The sequence below is a fragment of the Acartia tonsa genome, chromosome 2 (genome assembly GCF_053477335.1).
Source record: "Acartia tonsa isolate MP-2025a chromosome 2, ASM5347733v1, whole genome shotgun sequence".
In the NCBI taxonomy this organism is placed as follows: Eukaryota; Metazoa; Arthropoda; class Copepoda; order Calanoida; family Acartiidae; genus Acartia; species Acartia tonsa.
Genome location: NC_137261.1, coordinates 9,611,095 through 9,619,254, shown reverse-complemented (window position 1 = coordinate 9,619,254; position 8,160 = coordinate 9,611,095). Strand labels below are relative to the sequence as shown.

Genomic DNA, 8,160 nt, shown 5'->3' with positions numbered 1-8,160 from the left:
ACTTCTACAAGAAAAACAAAATGAATCTTGGTGTATAAGAAGAAACTTTTACAATGATTACCTTCTTCTCCTAATTGGTGCTCCAGATGATGAACAGGCAGCTCTTTACTTCATCCAAATAGGAGTTCTAGGTCAAAATAGAAGATGCATTAAGAGATTGCACTAAAACCAAGAATGCAGATCCATCATTAAAATTGTTGATGTAACTGTAAATCAGAGAAAAAAGCCCTCAAGTATGAGGAATATCCAAGAAATCTAATTTCTATGAAAACTGGTTCAATGTTTTCCTGTTCAAAATTAAACTGTAGATATATATTGTCTTACCTCTGGACAAATGCCTCAAGTGAACAAAATGAAAACATCTGTCATTACACTGGACTTAGCCAATGAAAAGATTGTCAAAAAAGAATAATTGAAGCTGAAACAACAAATCCAACACTTGATGGACCAGGAAAGGTAGTGTCAGTAGATGAAACCTGCATCAGCCACAGAAGAAAACTTAACGATGGGTTTGTTGCAAAAGCAATATGGGCCTTTGATATTGTGGATACATCATACAAGCCAGCAAGACTGCTGGAGAGCCTACGATGGAGTTGAGAATATTCCAGAACTATCCCATGGGACAGTTAATCACAAAGTTAACTTTGTGGATCACAACACAGGAGTCCACACTCAACACATTGAATCATAATGGGCTAAGCTCAAACATGCCTGGAGGAAACTAAAGGAGATCTTCGGAAAGATATATCCACACTAGGATGTGGCTGGACAGGTATGGAGGTTCTGGAATCAAGACATTTCTTAACCTGCTGAACCTTATACTTATTTAAGGTTGTTGATGATATGCAGGCTTCAGCCCAAACAGAATTCATCTTAACATTAGTGGAATTCACTCAATTCACACACCTTAAATTCACTAAACATGATGTGAATATAAACTGCTATTAATTATGTAATAAATACATTATAAATGTGCAATTAACCATCATTTACCTATCCTTTTAAATCAGTGATCAATTTATATTATCTATTTAGTTAATTGTTATATAAAAATCAAATTATGAAAAAATACAACAGCCTTGAATGGGTGCAACATTGAACTCGCAGTGAAGGTTGATGGATAAACAGTTCCCACAGATGACCAAGCACCTCTGTGAATGTCAAAGCAACCTGACAAACCTCACTGTTAAAGATCTTTGGACCCAACCTAGTACCTCTGAGATAAAATCAACCTTATTCGACGTTCACTCAAAGCCCCAAAAATAATGGACTTAAAAGTGTATTAAACTGTATATAAGACATTTGCGAATATTAATACCATTAATTTGCCTCTTAAATCAAAAAAAGTATGTTTTTTTAATATTTTTCTCTTGCTACAAATCAAATTTCAAATTTGAGTCACCAAAAATCCTAAACTAATTTTTGCTCTAGAAGAATCAATTTTTGGAGTTAGAAAGTGCTTAATACCTCATTTTAATCACCTGGCATTGCTTTATAATATATAGGAAATAACTTGGTTGTTTATAGAACAGCTGACTAAAAAATCGAGGTGTTGTGATAAACCCACTTTAGTTGTTGCTCCATAAATGATATTTTTTTCCCCAATTTTTTTGGCTGTAAAGAAGCTTTATATATTCATATAACATCCACCTAAATTTGACTTTTGGTATTTTATTTATAACATCACCAGAGGGAATTGAATTTTGGAAAAAAATATCAATTTATATTTTACACTGCTATGCATTGTTCTTGTTCTTGTTTCTAAAAAATATTTATATTATTAAAAAGAGAATTATTTAACGCTTCTATAGGTATGTTTATCAATTTTCTGGGCTAAATATAACTATAATTACACCATTTTAAAGTTAGACATCATAACATATTAACACAATTATTGAATCGGTCTGTATTATTAAGCTGGCAACCTTTAAAACAGCTGCATTTCATTATCCTATTATATAAAGTAGTAAGCTTTCTTGTCTTCAGCTTAAGATTTCGACAATTACAGTACCTATTGAGTTCTCTTTTTTAAGGAAGCTTCTTATAGGTCCCTGGATAGTTTTGGAATTTTGAAAAAAATATCAATTTATATTTTACACTGCTTTGCATTGTTCTCGTTCTTGTTTCTAAAAAATATTTTATAATTAAAAAGAGAATTATTCAATGCTTCTATAGGTATGTTTTATCATTTTTCTAGTCTAAATATAACTATAATTTCAGTATTTTTAAACATCATTATATTCAAGTTATTGTAATTTTAAATAAAATATCAATATCAAGAACTATTGGAACAATTTTTACCTTGCAAAACAAGGTGTTATAAAGTGTAGGATCCCTCACAATACCTATCTGTCTGTCTATAATGCATTACACATGTAATGCTAATAGAGAGGATGCTATAAGAGTGCTATTATAATGTGAACTTCTCATAATTGAATGGGCTTCCTGAAACCATAGACCATGAAGTTGGCCTAGTCACTACAAGGGGGAGTGCAGGAATATCCAGGGGGAGGTGCTTGTAAAAGGGTAATTTTTTTAGGGATGGGGGTAATCACCCCCTATAATATATTATGGGGGGTATAAACCCAGCCTTTTAAATTTTTTTTAATAGAAGTAAAAAATCCTGAAAACTTAAAAATCTAGGAATCAAACTAGCACCCCAACCAATAATTGGTTCCATGCCAAATGTATGAGTGGAAAAACATTGGAGGGACAAATGCATGAGTCCCAAACGTTAGAGTGGAACAAACGCAGGAGTGGGATGAGAATGTATAGATGAGAAGGGTATATGTCATGAGAATATTCACTAAATATTTCAGCTGTCTATCTTGAATAGGAGCCGAGAAAATCACGTTTCCCCCATAGCGTTACGGACTGACGGACAGACAAAGTGAATTATAGAGTAGCTTTGCTACTAAAAAAAAAAATATTACTTATCCTATTTATTTAAAGATATTAAGATTTCTATTACTACTGAACTGATTAAGTTCTTCCTTTTTTTATTGAAGCTTCACATAGCTCCTAGCGTGGTTTTCAGCTATTTGGTACCAAAAAAAGAAACTTTTTTATGCTATCGTATGAACACTTAGATTCATGATTTGCTTGTATAGTTGTATAAGTGGCAAAGTAAAGGATAAAAAAAATTGGATGAAAAATAAAATAAAGAAAAATGATAACCTCGCGGCAAGCAAAACTGGTTTTAATTATTAATTCTAAAAAAAGTGGAAAACTGTCTATAATACGATGCAATAAATAACTATAATTAATGTTAATTAACCCTATTATCCGTGATGTAAAAGAAATAAAAACTAGGGATAAGACAAAAGTCGATAAATTGGTGTACATCCCCAATGATGATACACAAATTTACCTCTTCTGTAGATTATAATTAGTAGTTGTTACGTTTGGACACTCGACTTAATAAACCAACCAACAAAAATTCAATTATAGTCTCCAATGTTGTTAAGCCAACGAATAAAATGTTATTATAAAACTTTGGGGACTAGCTAAACTAGAGCAAAAATTAGTTTAGGATTTTTGGTGACTCAAATTTGAAATTTGATTTGTAGCAAGAGAAAAATATTAAAAAAACATACTTTTTTTGATTTAAGAGGCAAATTAATGGTATCAATATATTCGCAAATGTCTTATATATAGTTTAATACACTTTTAAGTCCATTATTTTTGGGGCTTTGAGTGAACGTCGAATATGGTTGATTTTATCTCCTCTCACGAGATTGTTTAGTCCTTTGACACTGTACATAACTATTATTTAAATAATCTGTCCTTAGTTTCTTTTTTAATCACATTCAATTTTATTGTTTGTATATTAATATTTAATAGCTTTATTATAATACTGTTATTATTTGTTATGTGTGTCATAAATAAATTAATATATATTTACCTCTTCAAAAAAAAAAAGGAAGCAGCCAGGTTCTTAAACTGTTTTTAAACTATTTTTGAATGGGGGGTCAAAAATATACTAGGACACCTATAGAATCAGACTGCAGAGCCCAAATTTGAATTAAGTCCCCAATAAACTTTTTTTGGGGGATTTAAAAATTAATTTTTACTGTTGCTCTGGTCATTTTTACCAGATCAAAGGGTCTTTTTTTACTTCGTGTAATATTGTAACTTAGTGAACAATTTTATATAATTCACTTTAAACTGATACAATAAAAAAAACATTACTCTGTTCAATGGAAATAATTTTTTTTTCTAAAACAATCAATTTCATTGAAAAATCTGACATAATACAATAAAAAACATAATGCTGAATTTAAACCAATTAGAAATTAGAATTTCCGAAAGAGTGTTTTCACAAAGTGACTTATTTCAAACGTAATTAAATAGTTTTATTTAATAAAAATGAAAAGAATGAAAACCCTACTCATAAAAGATACATACTTTTTCAAAATATTTTAAAAAATATGTTTGAATAATCTTATTTTATATCATATTTGTATATGTGACAAAAATAAATTTGTTGTATTGCATAAACATTTGTTGTCATCTTAATTTATTTAACCCTTTACAGCCAATTTTTATGTGTTTTAATGTATAATAAACATGAAACATTTTTATGTTAATTCATTGATATATTGTAAAGAATTAATTTTTAATTAGTATTGATAGATAAAATGAAAAGACCTAACTTTACTGTATACTAGCATACAATATTTACGAAGCAAGACACTCTAAAAGCTGAGTATTTTACCTACAAAGGGAAGAAACATCATGATTCAGTAAAAATTATTTAATCCATAGTAAAAAATAAACTTTAAAATCCTAATAAAAGTTGATGTGGGCAATTGTTCTCATTTTTGGCTTTGCAGTATGATTCTACAGATGTCAAAGTATATTTTTAATATACCTTTTAAAAATAGTTTAAAAACAGTTTAAACTTGGCTACAAACAACAACATCTTTGGGGTATAGTCGTGGCAATACTTCTTAAGGAGCGATTTGTCGTATTTTCACAGTAGCATTAATAGGTTATTTTAGGTTAGGTAATTGCCCCGCAGGCTTAGAACCTCCCGCAGGTGCTAGGAAAAGGAGAAAATCTATTGTGGAAGTACGACGTTTTGCCCCTGGTTGCCTTACAATAGAAGAATTTTCTTGTCCTTATTATAGCTTTCTCAAATATTTTACACTAGTACCAAACAGTTCTTTGTATTTTATTTCTATAAACTGCAATGCTAAAGCCAGGTACAAAGTTGTATATAGATAGCTGGTTAAATTGCTCAACATTTAATGGCTCAATAAACAGGATTTATATCACATTCTCTACAAAGATATTGCATCCAGACACACACATATACACACACACTTAAACTCTCACACCACAGATAAGCTCACACACACCATCACACACAGGCATCTTATGACTTGCTTATCTTTTTTTCTAAAATTACAGGAAAACAACTAAAAACACAACTTTATATTTCATGTTGAATCATTTTGCAATAGCCTTTAAAATTAAACAATGCACTGGGTGTGCCCAAACAATGTATGTTCTAGGACAATAAGAAGTGAGATTGTCCCAATTATTGATAAAAAAAACAGAAAACAGTGAGCTTGCACTATAAAAATATATGTTATAATAAATGAGGGAGACATTTTTGCTCATTTTCTGTAAAGATATGTATTCTATGACTTTTAAACAGGAGTATAGTTATTGTTTCTTGCTTGAAGGATCCAATTATATAAAATAGTAAACTTTTTTTTGTCTGTTGTGAACGATCTTGCTAACCTTTGAACTAAAATAAGAGTTAAGTCTCAAAGCCAAATCATAGTTTCATTGATGATTTTGAAACTAAAAACAGCCTAATTAGTCCCTTAAAGAATAAATTATTTTACCAGCTAAGCCAATTCAACCATATGATGACCTCTTGGCCCGGGGCTAGTTGGCGCTTCTCCACGCCACGCAATCTTGAATATAAATCTCCCAGGGTATTAAGTAAGGTAACATCCAACAGACAACTAACTCTTTAATTGCACGACCTTTGTCTTTGTCTTGTTAATGAGTTGAGCATATTTTGGGCCAATGCATTCATGGTATATGATTCAACCGCATAGTCGACAAGACCCAACAAAATTGTGTGTTGGCATGCACAATACTTCCAGGTTTAACAGGGAGTGGTCCTTGGTAGGTAAATAAGTATTGGCACATGATGTGAGAAACATTTGATTAAGAACTTTCACAAACATTTCACTCAGACCAAAATAAAACAAAGTAAAATCAGGAATTTAAATAAAGTTAATAATCTTAAAATTAGATTTTTGGTTTCAACCAAAGTGCCTAGTCAAGCACAGAAAACCTCTAAACCCTCATTTTAAAATAAATTGAAAATAAGGGTGAGAGGATAGTTTATCGTTAGGTAATTATTGTGTTTTCGGTAGTCCTGGAGGGGTAATGCCCAGCTTATACCAACAATGAAATTAATTCGGGAAAAAATCACAAAACCTATACGTGTTTTTCAGCTGTCGTTGGGGGGCAACACATCGTAAAATTGACGACCTCTCCATTTGCCCCCCAAATATTATTTTATATTTAATTCGCTTGTTGATTATACCTTATACCTGGGTAATGCCCTAGCAGGGGTTAGGCATAGGAAAGACTCCCCCACTTATTTTAAATTTGTTTTAAAAATTAAGGATGGGGGGGGGGGGGGGTCAATGCATGATATTAAAAAAGTTTCATAATTATTAGGGGCGCAGCATAAGTATAGTTTGAAATAACAAACTAGGGTTGGGCCGGATATTTTTTTGGCCGGATACCGGATATCCGGCTGATTTTAAATGCTATCCTCTAGCCTTGACTATTCTTTTTTTTCATAAAAGCAGCGCTTTTAATGGACATATTAGACCTTGTTATATTTTTCATTATTTCCTTTGATAACCATATAATACAGGTCGTGTGCCTCCAATTATGATATACATATATTGTTGGATATCTAGGATTTTCATTCAGAAAGGGAGGGGACATTCGGCTTCTTACGCTAGTCCCCAAAGTTTTATAATAACATTTTATTCGTTGGCTTAACAACATTGGAGACTATAATTAAGTCGAGTGTCCAAACGTTACAACAACTAATTATAATCTACAGAAGAAGTAAATTTGTGTATCATCATTGGGGATGTACACCAATTTATCGGCTTTTATCTTATCCCTAGTTTTCATTTCTTTTACATCACGGATAATAGGGTTAATTAACATTAATTATAGTTATTTATTGCATCGTATTATAGACAGTTTTCCACTTATATTAAAATGAAAAATTTAAACCAGTTTTGCCCCTAGGTTATCATTTTTCTTTATTTTATTGTTAATCCAATTTTTTATCCTTTACTATGCCACTTATACAACTATACAATACAAGCAAATCATGAATCTAAGTGTTCATACGATAGCATAAAAAAAGTTTCTTTTTTGGTACCAAATAGCTGAAAACTAGACTGGAAGCTATGTGAAGCTTCCATAAAAAAGAAAGAACTCAATCAGTTCAGTAGTAATAGAAATCTTAATATCTTTAAATAAATAGGATAAATAATATTTTTTTTTAGTAGCAAAGTTACTCTATAATTCACTTTGTCTGTACGTCAGTCCGTAACTCTATGGGGGAAACATGATTTTCTCGGCTTCTATTCAAGATAGACAGCTGAAATTTTTAGTGAATATTCTCATGACATATGCCCATCTAATCTATACATTGTTTTGTCCATCTGTCTGTTATTTTGGGTGCTAGATCGATTCCTAGATTTTCAAGTTTTCGTGATTTTATCAACTCCTTTACAAGATACAGGGCTGAAATTTTCAGGGAATAATTAATATTATATTCTACATATTTTTCCCAAGTTTGATTAAGATTTTTTATTGATTGGGGTGCTAGATTGATTCCTAGATTTTCAGTTTTCATGATTATAAGGTTGCGTGATTTTAAAGGTTTGATGATTTTGCTATTTTAATAAGATTAATGTTTATTGTATGACACTGCTTTATAGTAATTTTTTCCCGATGATATCCATTCATAATTTTTGAGCATCGCTACTTATGGATGTTGTCATCCTTGTTTGAATAAACAATAGTAATTGATAAAAGGGGAATACAGAAATATCTTGCTGTGATTTTATAATAATATTAATAAAACCTTTCTTCTGC

General features: G+C 31.0%; 1 protein-coding gene across 1 annotated transcript in view; it reads left to right on the top strand.

Annotated features, from left to right (window-relative positions):
* Positions 1-8,160, top strand: part of LOC145304025 (uncharacterized) — a 465,321-nt gene continuing 457,161 nt past the window's right edge. Inside the window, exon 1 of the mRNA XM_080145784.1 lies at positions 1-12. The gene's annotated coding sequence lies outside the window, so the exon portion shown is untranslated. The remainder of the gene's footprint in view (positions 13-8,160) is intronic.